The sequence below is a fragment of the Portunus trituberculatus genome, chromosome 41, assembly GCF_017591435.1.
Source record: "Portunus trituberculatus isolate SZX2019 chromosome 41, ASM1759143v1, whole genome shotgun sequence".
NCBI classification, from domain to species: domain Eukaryota; kingdom Metazoa; phylum Arthropoda; class Malacostraca; order Decapoda; family Portunidae; genus Portunus; species Portunus trituberculatus.
In genome coordinates, this window is record NC_059295.1 from 32,558,926 (window position 1) to 32,573,925 (window position 15,000).

The 15,000-nt window shown below is 43.9% G+C and overlaps 1 protein-coding gene across 4 annotated transcripts in view; it reads left to right on the top strand.

The window, feature by feature from the left end:
• Positions 1-15,000, top strand: part of LOC123516594 — a 236,521-nt gene that overhangs the window by 208,340 nt on the left and 13,181 nt on the right. Inside the window, exon 1 of one of the 4 annotated variants that reach the window (XM_045276116.1) lies at positions 9,452-9,572. The exons of the other annotated variants lie outside the window; for them this stretch is intronic. The gene's annotated coding sequence lies outside the window, so the exon portion shown is untranslated. Of the gene's footprint in view, positions 1-9,451; positions 9,573-15,000 lie in introns of those variants that run through there. 4 annotated transcript variants of the gene reach the window in all.

Here is a 15,000-nt window from a genome sequence, read left to right on the forward strand (position 1 = left end):
CATAACAGAAAACGGAAACCAAATAGATAACGAAGTTGAAATGGCAAACGTCCTAAATAGATTCTTCTCAACAGTCTTCACGACTGAAGATGTCCAAAATAGTCTGCCCATGCCAGAGCCTCAGGCACAAGGCAAAACACTGCCTGACTTCATAGTTACAGAAAATGAAATCCTCACAGTCATGAACAGCATGAACGTAAACAAAACGCCTGGACCAGACAAGATATCACCCAGGCTTCTCAAAGAAGCGAAAAATGAGCTCGTGAAACCACTCACGATTATATTCAATAAAACTTTACAAGCAGGAAAGTCCCCAGGAGTGGAAGCTAGCAAATGTCACGCCCATTTTCAAGAAAGGAAATAAATCACTCCCAGCTAATTACAGACCAATCAGCCTTACTTCAGTAGTGTGCAAGCTGATGGAAACGATAATCAGAGATAAGATTGTCAAATTTTTAGAAGAAAATAAGATCATGAAGGATTCACAACATGGTTTCAGAAACAAGAGATCCTGCTTAACAAACCTACTAGACTTCTTTTATGAAGTTTTTAACTCGTATGACGAGACAAAAGCAGTGGATGTTATTTATCTTGATTTCCAGAAAGCTTTCGACACTGTCCCTCACAAGAGGCTAATCAGCAAAGTAAAAGCTCACGGCATAGCTGGAAATACCCTGAAATGGCTGGAAGACTGGCTCTCTGACAGAAAGCAACGTGTTGTTATAAATGGAAAAGAATCAGAGTGGCACAATGTAAAAGTGGTGTTCCTCAAGGCTCTGTATTAGGACCAGTTCTTTTCATTGTTTATATTAATGATATTGATGAAGGAATCACTTGTAAAATAAGCAAATTCGCGGACGACACCAAAATAATGAGCAAAGTTACATCAACGTCACAATGGCAAGAACTACAGTGTGACTTAAATAAACTGACACGCTGGGCAGAAAAATGGCAAATGAAATTCAATATAGAAAAGTGTAAAGTCCTACACATTGGAAGTAACAATGTACAAGCAAAATACGTAATGAGTAATGTACCTCTGGCAAGTGCTGAGAATGAAAAAGATCTTGGTGTTGTGGTGTCTAAAGATCTCAAGCCGAGCAAACACTGCACAGAAGCAGTAAAGAATGCAAATAAATTAGTTGGGTTCATTGGAAGAACCTTTGAATTTAAATCAGAAAAAGTTATCCTTACTTTATATAACTCATTGGTGCGTCCTCAGCTTGAATACTGTGTGCAGTTCTGGTCACCATATTACAGAAAAGACATTGAAAAACTGGAAAGGATCCAGCGTAGAGTGACCAAGATGATTCCGAGATTGAGAAACAAGCCGTATGAGGAACGACTGGAAGCATTAAATTTATTCAGCTTAACAAAGCGCAGGATAAGAGGAGACCTAATCGAAGTTTTCAAAATTTTTCAGGGATACAACAACCTTGATGTAAATAAATATTTTACTATTGATCATTCCACCATAACAAGGAATAATGGATTTAAAATTACACCAAAACGCTTTAAAACCCACGAGGCAAAGCACTTTTTCTTTAATAGAATAGTTAACATTTGGAATAAGCTTCCTTCAGAAATAGTAAACAGTACTTCCATTGCATCATTCAAAAACAAAATTGATAAATATTTAAAGGATAACCCCCCATCAAGCTCTCTTCTTGTCTGAATAATTAAACATGATATTATATGTAACTTTTTTGTGTAACTTTATTAACTATAGATAGATATATAGAGTTCACCGTAGGGTGAATAATAGAATCTCCTTTCATCCTTTCCTGTGAAAATTCCATGTCAGTTTTTCTATACTGCATGGTTCTTTTCAAAACTATTTTCCACGCCAGCGAAAGCTGGAGGAAGTGGTGGGTGGGGAGGAGCCTTCTCCTGTACTGTCCTGTCTCTCTTATCTGTAGCCAGTTAGAAGAATTTACCAAACAGCCTTGAAAGGACCAAGAGGTCTGTTGCTGTTTGGCTTTCCTTTGTATTCCTTTATATTCTCTTACCTTCATTTTTGTCTTGTTTTTTACTCCTTTCTATTTATGAAATCGTATAAAAATATTGTCCATACCTTCCTTCCGTCCATTCCTTCTCTCCCTCCTCCTCTTTTTTCCTTTTCTCCTTTTTTTCTTTTCCTCCTCTCGGCTGCCGACAGAACAATAATATACTCATCTTCTTCCTCATTAGTGACCAACCAGAACTTCCTCCTCCTCCTCCTCCTCCTCCTCCTCCTCCTCTTTGCTCCTACTCTCAGTAAACGTACGTGTGTGTGTGTGTGTGTGTGTGTGTGTGTGTGTGTGTGTGTGTGTGTGTGTGTGTGTGTGTGTGTGTGTGTGTGTGTGTGTAATTCACCATTCACCACGGTCGCCTGCTGGTCACCCAGCCAGTCTTCCCCATTACGGAGCGAGCTCAGAGCTCATAGACCGATCTTCGGGTAGGACTGAGACCACAACACCCTCCACACAACGGGAAAGCGAGGCCACAACCCCTCGAGTTACATCCCGTACCTATTTACTGCTAGGTGAACAGGGGCCACACATTAAGAGGCTTGCCCAATTGCCTCGCCGCGCCGGGACTCGAACCCGGCCCTCTCGATTGTGAGTCGAGCGTGCTAACCACTACACTACGCGGTGTGTGTGTGTGTGTGTGTGTGTGTGTGTGTGTGTGTGTGTGTGTGTGTGTGTGTGTGTGTGTGTGTGTGTGTGTGCACGCGAGAGCACCTCTGCCAGGAGATGCCAAAGTGATCCTTACACTATGGAATGACAGATAGGAAACGGAGAAGTCTTTCCACCTTCCTTCCCTTTCCTCTCCTGCTTTCCCTTTTTTTCATCCTTTTCTCCCTTTATTATCCCTCTTCATATAAATAGATTTTTTTTTTATTCTTTTATCATATTGATATGGTTCTCTCTCTCTCTCTCTCTCTCTCTCTCTCTCTCTCTCTCTCTCTCTCTCTCTCTCTCTCTCTCTCTCTCTCTCTCTCTCTCTCTCTCTCTCTCTCTCTCTCTTAATGGCACACTAACCTGGAGCTCAGCGTCGTTCACTCCCGCTGCCTTAAATCATCATTATCGAACCACTCCTCAAGGCCTGACCCAAATTTGTCACCTGACGCCACCATCACCGCCTCACCGATTCACTGTCCCGTATGTGTGTGTGTGTGTGTGTGTGTGTGTGTAGGTAGGTAGGTATGCGTGTAAGGGAGGATACGTGTGTGAAAGTTGAGGAGCGTATGGGAAACAAAAGACGAAAGAAAACATTCCGGAGAGAGAGAAATATTTCATCCCGGTCAGGCTGGTGGCGGTGGTTGGCGCGATAGGCCGCGATGGCTGTGATAAATTGGGCGATAGAGGAGGATGAACCGATAGGCGAGGGAGGACAGGGAGTGCCGACGCCCTGTACTGGATATCAATTATATCCGCCTGGCTGAAGTGACCCTTTTTTCACTCTATAAAAGGCACAGGAGGAGGAGGAGGAGTAGGAGATAGAGAAGGACAACGAGAAGGAGGAGGAGGAGGAGGCGTAGTAAGGCGAGATGGACCCAAGGAACGCGACTGCTCTAAACGCCACCCGCACTGCCTTATCAGAGAGAGGCGCTGCTCGGCCACACCTCCCTCATCCCCTTTCACCGACACCTCTCAAGCACTCACACTCCACACCATAACCGTGCCCTCGTATCTCCAACACCGGAGAGGTCCACCCGTCGCGACCCTCCCGTCCCAATACCCGTGTAATCTGTTAAGAAATACGGGGACAGTTTATCACGCCACCAACCCACCGCTGTGACGCTTATACACCAGCACGAGTCTCACCAGGACCTGGCACGCCCCTTGAGGAACCTCCGCTAGTACGCTCTCATTACCTACACCTCCCGTCCCTCCTGCCTGATTGCGTGCAGCTTGCTGGGGGCTCACAAGGGTCAGGTGTTGTGAGGTGACAGATGGGTAGACGGGGCTAACAGAAACCAGGTGAAATAGGTGAGTGGAATAGGAATGGAGGAATGGGAATATGCGAGAGAGAGAGAGAGAGAGAGAGAGAGAGAGAGAGAGAGCTGGCGGGTGTAGTAGCTAAACCTGACACGTGGACAACACACCAAGGTGTTTGTGTGCCTTGCGTGGGAAATTGAGGAGGAGGAGGAGGAGGAGGAGGAGGAGGAGGAGGAGGAGGAGGAGGAGGAGGAGAAGGAGAAGGAGGAGGAGAAGGAGATAGAGAAGAAGAAGAAGAATGGTATATGCACATATAGTTGAATACGTATAGAAAGAAGAGGTGTGGTGTTGACGAAGAAAGAGTAGGAGGGGAAGCTTGAGGACTACCTAGTAAGAGAAGGAAGCGAATAAGGAGGAAGAGGAGGAGCGAGGGTGGCAGGGAGGCGGGAAGGCGGCGGGATCTGTATGCGACGTAGGAAACAGAGCCGTACATGGTGTCCCAAAGATGTTATCGCCGCCTCAAAGCCACGCCGACGCTGACGAAGGCGCTGATGCTGGGACTCTTCAGAATATACGAGTGAGAGCCTAAGTAAAGCTGCAGGAAGTCAATAGGCCTACACGTGCCATTCCTCTCATCAAACATACCTTCCCTTATTCACCCATCACTATTATCTATAAATTTATCTAATCATTTAAAAGCCTCCAGCTGCCGCGACACTAACAACCTGATATCAAAACCATTACATTTATCTCTCAGTCCGTTTCAGAATCAGTTTCTTTCCATCTCTTTTCAAATCAAAATTAATCAAGCTTCAACCTATTACTCCTTGCATTTTATAGAGCGGGGTTATTAACTTGGCTGTTTCGCGAATTAACTGTAAAAAAATTATAATTTAGTGCTTGTTTTTTTTTTCTTTTGACGTCTTTTTTTTTATTTTGATCAGAGTAAAGGAGCAGAAAAGTAATTACAAAAGAAATAAGAAGAAACTTACTTTATAATCCAGTGCGTAAGTAGCCTGGATTACATTTCTTTGTATCATTGATCGCCGAAGGAACAGAATGGACGGGCTCAGTGGGAAGCTTTGATTCATGACCAGCTGACCAGGTGAACGATACACTGAAAAATAGACGGCGGTGGTTGAAGAGATTGACTGCACAGCGGACTAATGGGTTAGCGATCTGGCGAATGACTTAATGAACTACAAGGGCGAATGAGTGATGGCAGAGGCGACTTAATGCGCGGCTGTTTGAACGGTGAAGTGCTTGATTGCATGAGCGGCCGCCTGATTAAAGGTTGTCGTGATTGGCCCCTCTTACGAACACTGGGGCAAAGACGACCGCTGGTTCAGAGACGATAGCTATCACGACCAGGCCAGGTTTGTACGACCAACCAGAACGACTAGTAATGTACAAACTGATACAGACACAGAAGCGCTGACAAGAAACTCGCAGCTTGAGTGAAAAAGAAATATTCCTAATGAAATGGAAAAAGGTAGATAAGAAAAAAAGAGGTAAATAAGCAGAAGTGAAGAAAAACAGGAAGGAAATAGAAATAATACAAGGAAAAGAAAACGGAGCGAAGAATGACAGAAAAAGAAATACTAATGAAATCAAAACGAGAAGAGCAAAAAGAAAAATTGATGGAAAGGGAAAGGAAAATGCCAAAGAGTAAGAAGTTAGAATATTACGGTGTGAATCAACAAAGAAAAGCAAAGTTGTCGCATAAAGGAGACATGAAAAAAAAAAAAAAAATCACATCAAATGGAAAGGAAAAAAATGAATAGAGAAAAAAAACGATAAAGAAAAAGAGCGGAAAGGATTACGAACCCAATAAAAACAAGGCGAAAAATTATCGTTAAGGGAAAATAATCACTAAGAAAAAGAAAGAAAGAATAGGAAAAGAACAAGACCGGAAATTTTTACGAACCTGATAAAAAGAAAAAGAAGAAAGCAAACACATCATTAAGGAAAAAAAAATAGTTAATGAGAAGAAGAAAAGAAGAAGAAGAAAGGAAAGAAGAAACACCACTATTTCAAACAAACAAGAATACATAAAACAAACAAGCAGAGCGAAAAACTAACATAGACAATTAAACAAACAAGAAATGGCGGGTAATAAATCAAAGCAAGATGGCGGATTAAGATTGTCCTTCCTTTTTAATTTACAGCGACTTCGTGATGGTGATGATAATGGTGATAGTGGTGATGATGATGATGATGACGATGATGATGGTAGTAATGATGATAATAATAATATATACTTAATTATTCACTCATAATTATTGTTTCCGCCTCCTCCTCCTCCTCCTCCTACTTCTCCTTCTCCTCCTTCTTCTCTTTCTCTTTCTCTTTCTCCTTCTCCTTCTCCTTCTCCTCCTCCTCCTCCTCCTCCTCCTCCTCCTCCTCCTCCTCCTCCTCCTCCTTCTTCTTCTTCTTCTCCTCCTCCTCCTCCTCCTCCTCCTCCTCCTCCTCCTCCTCCTCCTCCTCCTCCTCCTCCTCCTTCTTCTTCTCCTCTTCCTCCTCATCCTCCTCCTTTTCTTCTTCCTCCTCCTCCTCCTCCTCCTCCTCCATCACTTTCTTCCTTTCTAAGCTTCTGTCTCATTTTATGTGTGTGTGTGTGTGTGTGTGTGTGTGTGTGTGTGTGTGTGTGTGTGTGTGTGTGTGTGTGTGTTCACCTCGGTCGTCTGCTGGTCACCCAGCCAGTCTTCCCCATTACGGAGCGAGCTCAGAGCTCATAGACCGATCTTCGGGTAGGACTGAGACCACATCAACACACAACACACACCCCTCGAGTTACATCCCGTACCTATTTACTGCTAGGTGAACAGGGGCCACACATTAAGAGGCTTGCCCATTTGCCTCGCCGCTTACCGGGACTCGAACCCAGCCCTTGTGTGTGTGTGTGTGTGTGTGTGTGTGTGTGTGTGTGTGTGTGTGTGTGTGTGTGAAGAGACACACACACACACACACACACACACACACACACACACACACACACACACACACACACACACACACACACACACACATCATACATCAAATCTTACATAACCATTATAAATAGAAAAAAAAAGTTAACTGTGATTAACGAACTCCATGACCTCCCCACCATTGCCACCACCACCACCACCACCACCACCACCACCACCACCACAACCACCACCACCACTACCATAGTCTTCATCCCACAAAGCCTTCAGCAGCACAGTCTCGCCTCACAGCAAAGCCCACTGCCCTCAATGTAAGCAGTGAATACAATTAGACCAAGAGGTGCCACGAGTAAAGCCGAGGAGGTTTGAGAGAGAGAGAGAGAGAGAGAGAGAGAGAGAGAGAGGGAGAGGAGAGGAAAGGGAGAAGGAGAGAGAGGAATGGATTTTACTCGTGAGCCTCGAAGCAATAAACCATAAACATTTAGAAACAGGTCAACTTTTCTTTCCTTTTAACTCAATTCCATATGTGGATTTCAAAAGCTTCCTCGTACTAGCTTTAAACAATAGCCTATTTTTTTTTTTTCATTTTACAGAGAAAAGACTGAGGTAAACACATTTATATACTTATATGCGTGCGCACACACACACACACACACACACACACACACACACACACACACACACACACACACACACACACACACACACACACACACACACGTCAAAAATAAATGCATTGTGTCCCTTACGAGTGTACAATACTGCAGGCGCTCTTGTGTGTGCTTTGTGCTGTTGCATATTTCTCCCCTTCCCTCCCCACCCGCCTCCACATTGCCCCTTGTGGTTCCCTGCAGAGAACTTGTGATGCGGAGATTGAAGGTGCATTGTCGTTGAGAGAGAGAGAGAGAGAGAGAGAGAGAGAGAGAGAGAGAGAGAGAGAGAAAGTTGGATATACCTGAAATTTAAAGAAAAAAACAAAGTAGGAGAGGAATTCAGTATTGGTGGCAGCGGTGGGATGAGGATTACAAATAGTGTACACCATTACCTTTACGATCCAAGGTGGCCTAACTTTTCTGGCATACTGTTTTTTTTCTCTTTCTGACTTTACCTTTTCCTCTCTCTCTCTCTCTCTCTCTCTCTCTCTCTCTCTCTCTCTCTCTCTCTCTCTCTCTCTCTCTCTCTCTCTCTCTCTCTCTCTCTCTCTCTCACTCTGACCCTCTCTGGCTAAATCATTCTCATTGACCTCATCTTACCTTTCCTTGTCCATGAACATAAAAATATTAAAAAAAAAAGGATAATTTCATGAAGATGTAGAAAAAGGAAAAAGAAAGAGAGGGAGAAAAGTTGATGTCATTGAGAAAAGAGCGAAAGACCAACAATTCTATCTCAATTTTATCTCATCTTTCATTTTCTCATCCATCAATCAAATCTTTTTGGGGAGAGGAAAATGGCAAGAATGACCTTCTGTCCTTCCATTCCTACATTCCTCTCTCTCTCTCTCTCTCTCTCTCTCTCTCTCTCTCTCTCTCTCTCTCTCTCTCTCTCTCTCTCTCTCTCTCTCTCTCTCTCTCTCTGTATCTATTGTCATTGTTACTTTATTTTTATTTTTTGTCTGTTTTTTTTTTAAGAACACCTTAATATTTTCATTCCTTCATCGTTTTTTTCCCTTTCTTTTTTCTTTTTTTTCTTTTAATTTTAGTTTCATCTCTTACTTTCTTTCTTTTAGTCGTGTTATTTTTACAAATCTCTCTCTCTCTCTCTCTCTCTCTCTCTCTCTCTCTCTCTCTCTCTCTCTCTCTCTCTCTCTCTCTCTCTCTCTTTTTACAGCGTCATTGTCCGCCTGGAAATCACGCGGACCAATATACTAAACTTTTCCTAGAATCAGAGTACACAGTCTCTCTCTCTCTCTCTCTCTCTCTCTCTCTCTCTCTCTCTCTCTCTCTCTCTCTCTCTCTCTCTCTCTCTCTCTTTCTCATCAGTCAAAGAAAGGAAGGGGAGTCTCACTTTCCTTACAGTCTCCCCTTGTAGTGTGTCATCCGCTACCCATTTTCTTCCTCATCATCTGTCCTTCGTTCATCCTTGCCTTCGTAGATAAAGATCAGACACTTCATTCGTTACGTCTCTCTCTCTCTCTCTCTCTCTCTCTCTCTCTCTCTCTCTCTCTCTCTCTCTCTCTCTCTCTCTCTCTCTCTCTCCCTCATTCGTGTCCGTTTCATGCTTATTTCACGCTTGTTTATGTGGCAACGATGTATTAACACACACACACACACACACACACACACACACACACACACACACACACACACACACACACACACACACACACACACACACACACACACACACACACACACACACACACACTTTCGCTCTCACTGACCCTTGCATCCATGCACACATACACGTACTCGCACACTGTCAGGGAAACACGTTTACGTAACGAGGAAAAGCCAACTCATGCCTGGCGGTAGGAACCCGGGGAAGAAGGAAATGTGTAGGAAATTTACCCTAAGTTCACCTGGAAGTGTATAGACCCAACGTGGGCTAGTTTTTCCTCGCCTAAGAGACCGAGGTTACGTGCGGCTGTGCAAGGCGTGAGTCCGGAGTTGCTTGGCTGGGGTTGAGGGAGTAAGGTGGTGGAATACGATCGTTGCCTGCGTCGATGTAAACTCCACTTAATTCATACGATACCGAAGTGTTCATGGATGTTTATGGAAGAGTAAGTACGCGAGTGTCTTGCTGAAATGTTTGCTGACCTATGTTTTATTTGTGTGATATTCAACTATTGTGAAGTGCGTCAGAATTTGTTACTGTGAGTGTTGCCGAGGCGGATGTGCATTGGTGAGAGAATGAGGCGTATAGTGGAAGAGTTATTAAGTGATGCTACGGATACGGAAATAGAGCTGAAAAATGCAGTGTTTCCTGTTACCGAATGGAAGTCATAAGTGCAAGTAATAAAAGTGCCACTATAAGAATTAGACTATTGATGCAAGAGTTGAGTCGCATAATACGTGTTTCCTGTTATTCGTGTGAGGTGTCAGTAGAAACATGGAGTAGAATGGTGCGCTCAGTCAGCTCAGAAACACAGGAAAGTGTAAATGGAAAGACAACTAACCTTTCAAATACTAAAACCTCTCTTCAAATTCGGAACAATACCATGATGCAAGTTTGAAGTAAAATTTTGAAACACATAAATGACAGTTACACGAAGGATCGAGAAAATCAGATCTTCCAATACCCACATTAAATTCACACCGAAACGAAAATCAAGCAGGGCTCCTCAAATAAACAACAGGTGATACAATTTCACTTACCCTACTAATGTGTAAGAGAGACCCAACAGTACATCGTGTCCTACCTCGTTTGGTCCTGTATTACCAATGTAGATGTGCGTAGGCCGGGGATAAGCACATAAAAGTGTAAATGGGAGAAGAGAGACGCCAACTAATTCATCTCCCATCTTTCCTTGCGTCATAGCGTAAGAATCCCACCTTAGCGGCACCTCAGCGTAAAGTACCTCAGATATCTTGCTATTCAGAAAGCGGGGAGTGCGCCAGGCTGTTCATTCTGAAGGAGTCTTGTCGGTAATGCTCTTGATAACCTTATTTAGCCCAGTGTCGGAGGCTGGCGGGGGAGCGACGCCTCTGTGCTGCCGGACCGCGAGGCCTGTGTCTCTGCCCTGAGTGGCGGTGATAATTCTGCACGTTTTGAGGATGTATTTATGGAGCGCCAAATTGAGATGTGGCGACCGCTGAGAGAGAGAGAGAGAGAGAGAGAGAGAGAGAGAGGAGTACATTGTCTAATTCCTAATTCCTCTCTCTCTCTCTCTCTCTCTCTCTCTCTCTCTCTCTCTCTCTCTCTCTCTCTCTCTCTCTCTCTCTCACACACACACACACACACACACACACACACACACACACACACACACACACACACACACACACACACACACACACACACACACACACACACACACACACACACACAGTCTCGTCTCCCAAGGAATCGCTTAGCACATAAATCCACATCAAAATTTTTTCCTACTCTTAATTCATCTAACATGCGAGTCTCTCTCTCTCTCTCTCTCTCTCTCTCTCTCTCTCTCTCTCTCTCTCTCTCTCTCTCTCTCTCTCTCTCTCTGCTTTTTTTTGCGTATCAGTGATAATAATGATAATAAAGACAATAATTAATAGAACGAGACACACCTACCACCACCACCATCACCACCACCTACCCACCCACCCACTCACCCACCCCTGCACCTTACCGCCCACCGCCGCCATATCTCACACCCACCTCAATTTTCTCTCAGTTGTCATTATGCGTCGTATCCAGCACTGCAATACAGCCTCATTTGTACCTTGGCGGCAATTACTATGATTACCTACCTGTGTGTGAGACGCCGCCGCCGCCGCCACCACTATTGCCTCTACTCATCTGGTGTACTCTGTGGTGTTAGTAAGCCACATTCGAGCCTCTCTCTCTCTCTCTCTCTCTCTCTCTCTCTCTCTCTCTCTCTCTCTCTCTCTCTCTCTCTCTCTCTCTCTCTCTCTCTCTCTCTCTCTCTCTCTCTCTCTCTCTCTCTCTCTGTGTGTGTGTGTGTGTGTGTGTGTGTGTGTATGTGTGTGTGACGTAAGCAGCAACAGTGACATCAGCGGGAGGAGGAAAGCCAGGATATTGCAAAGATTCAATTTGATTTTTTATTCGAGATGAAAGTTGGATAAAAATTAAATGAAGGGGAATGAAACAAAGGAAGTTATATACAGCGAACAGGAGGAGGAGGAGGAGGAGGAGGAGGAGGAGGAGGAGGAGGAGGGGAAACAAGAAGAGAACAGCATTTGAGTAGGAAACTAGAGAGACAACTGAAGGAAAAGAGGAAAAGTATCTCTCCACTATGTACGTTCTCTCGGTCCTTTTTTCATCACACATCAGAGGAAAAAGGATGACTAAAAACTATTGCTAAAAAAAAAAAAAAAAAAAAAAAGAAAAAACAGAAAACACAATGTATAAACACGAGCACAAGTTTTCTCCTTTAGTGAATGTGGGACGCCTTAGAAACACCTTTTGTGCGTGTCGGATGAAGAACACATGCACTCACACACTCACATACTCGCACTCACATAAATCCCCCTCGCATAGATTTCCATCGCTTATTAGACGAGTTTTTCTGAGAGCAGCGCTGGGATCCTTCATCAACGGTCTCCCTCCAGCCAGCAGGTGCGGTGTCGGAGGGAGGGCGGTGCGGCGAACATCTCTCCTCTCTACTCTACTCTCCTCTCCGCCGGTCCCGCTGCCTCGCCTTACCTCGCCTTAGCACACGTCGATGCCTCGTGTTACAGCTGTGTTATCTGATGTTGTTTCCTGCAGCGTTTAATGGGCGTGGATTCCTCGTGTTGCAGCTGCGGTATCTGATGTGGTTCCTGCCATGTTTAGTGCCAGCTGATCCCTCGTCTTGCACCTCTGTTTTCTTTCTCGTAAGAGTGTCCCCTGCTGCTCCTGATAGATTCATATTCCCTGTGTTAGGACTCCTTCCCTGTTGTAGAAGTATCGATCGTATTTTCTTTCTCATAGTGTACCCATAGTGAGAGTTTCAGATTCTGTATAGTTTGATGTTTGTTTCATGTTGTGGCGATGTATAGGAACATGATTCTTCTTATTATTCATTTATTTATTGTTTTTTTGTAGTTTCCTTCCTTTATCAATAGATGTGCATATTTTTCTTATTAAAAATTTCTTTCCCTCTTCGTAATTTCAGTCATGTATAAGAGAATATTTTTGATCATTAAAAATAATAGATGAATAAATGAATAAATAGAAATAAAAGTTCCATCTCTTCTGTACACGTTAATTTTTCCGTAATGCAAATATTGTTTCTAATCACTAATTAAACTAAAAACATTGATTTCATTTCTTCTGTGCATGTTAATTTTTCGTGTTACAATTATTGCTTCTACTGCTCAAACAAAAAGAAAAAAATAGTCTCCTGCAGTATCTCTCTCTCTCTCTCTCTCTCTCTCTCTCTCTCTCTCTCTCTCTCTCTCTCTCTGCTCTGTGTGTGTGTATGTGTGTGTTAATTTTCCGTGTTAAATTTATTGTTCGTACTAACCAGACAAAAGATAAGTTGTTCCTCTCTTCCCCCTGTGCATATTAATATTTCATGTCACAGTAGTGTTATCTGATCCCCCTCATTCCCACTCCGAGTCGTCGCCACGCACGGCCTCGGCTCTCACCTGGCTGACGCTGACTCGAGTTTCCACTAGGGTTGTGGCGCCTCGCACTTGTTGACTTGGAAATGAACGAGTTCTTGCCTAGTTAACAGCGATGCGCCCCGCCCAGACATTGCTTCTCGCGCCACACTCCTTCCTACCCTCCACCTCCCCCCATCCCTCCTCTCTCTCTCTCTCTCTCTCTCTCTCTCTCTCTCTCTCTCTCCCCCAGCAGAGTCCGTCAAAACACACGACAAACCAGAATCAGATTATTGTTCTGAATAAAATTGAATCTGTTGACAAACGATGACTGCGCGGAGGGATTTTGTTTGTGAATATTGATGTCACCAACTTAGAGAGAGAGAGAGAGAGAGAGAGAGAGAGAGAGAGAGAGTCGGTAACAGTTTTACAATTTATACTTCTACTACTACTACTACTGCTGCTGCTGCTGCTGCTGCTGCTGCTGCTGCTGCTGCTGCTGCTGCTTCTTCTTCTTCTTCTTCTTCTTCTTCTTCTTCTTCTTCTTCTTCTTCTTCTTCTTCTTCTTCTTCTTCGTCTTCTACCACTACTATTTTTGTTACTATTTCGGTAATGATTATTATGGTTCTCATGATTGTTTTTATTATTTTAACTATTGTTTGACTATACTGGACAACGTCAATGGGAAAGTACCCTTGATAACCAGACTGTTCATCTGTGTAGCCTTTGAAAACAGTGCTGATGAAAGAAAGCAGTGTCTCAAAATTCGGGCTCAGTTTCTCTTTTAACCTTGGGAAGACGTGATAGTGTCTGCGAGAACGACGCCTCCATGCCCTGGCTAACATCGCGTGCAATGTCGTATTTTTTAGGCCCATATTAAAAAACGGTTTTCTCTCTCACCACACGATTATTTTCAACTTGCCACGGAGATAATAAGTTGAGTTATCAAGAGTGTTTCTATTGTTAATACAACAGCGATCTTGTTAATATGTCACTGGAAGCATAAAAGCACTCTTAGAGTTCCTCGCAACTTTGACTAGAGCCTTTTGAATGTAGTGGAGGTGCGACGCAAGTGTGTTTCAGAATATGGTCTTTACTCTCAAACTAAAGGTAATTAGCGCTTGTAAACTGTGATTTTTTTTTTTTTATGTAAGGAGCTCCGGCCTACGGCAGTGAAAATAACTGTAAGAAAAGACCCATTGAAGGTGCCCACTCCCCAAAGAGTGCAGTGAAAATGGTACGAAAAATGGATCGTTTGATAATTGGAGAGGCGGCGCCCGAGTAATCAGTGACTGGCTGTAGTGATGTCAGTGACTCAAGCTCGAGACCTGCCTGAAGCTTGTCATTTTCCAGAAGCCTGTCGCTTTGCTCTGGTGGCTGGCAGTGGAAAGATCCTGTCTCCGCCTTTACACACGGGGGAAGACAGGTCATCTGAACTTCCAAAAATAGAATGGAACGAACCCTGTGACTCTCCATGAGGCAGAATTGCAGAAGAATTGCCTACGGACCCCACTGGAAGAAAAAATGTAAAAAAATTCTGGCCATGAATCAGTCTTTGGTTGCACATAATGGCACTGTAAGGCTATGAAAGGAGTCAGCAGTCACTCCAGAACCTTGACAGACATGGATGACATTGACTGGCTGGCACAAAGATAATATAATTTAACCTTATTAGCAAACAACTTAACAGGAACCAAAAGATCTTATTCTTCGTCTTTGTATTTGTATGTAACCTTTACATCCTCTGTCGTCGGGCTCACCCTGACTGTGGTGAGATCACCCTAAAACATATTTAGGAGGCGACCTTGACCCAGGCCAATCCTCTCCTTCTCTTCTCCCTACCACCAGCCTCACCGCCACAGGGAGACCTGGTACGACGGGAGGGGAGGGGAGTGAGAGTGAGGGAACGCCATTCACAAAACGGGGAGCCAAGTTATGAATGAGTGTCTGTGGCGCATGTGT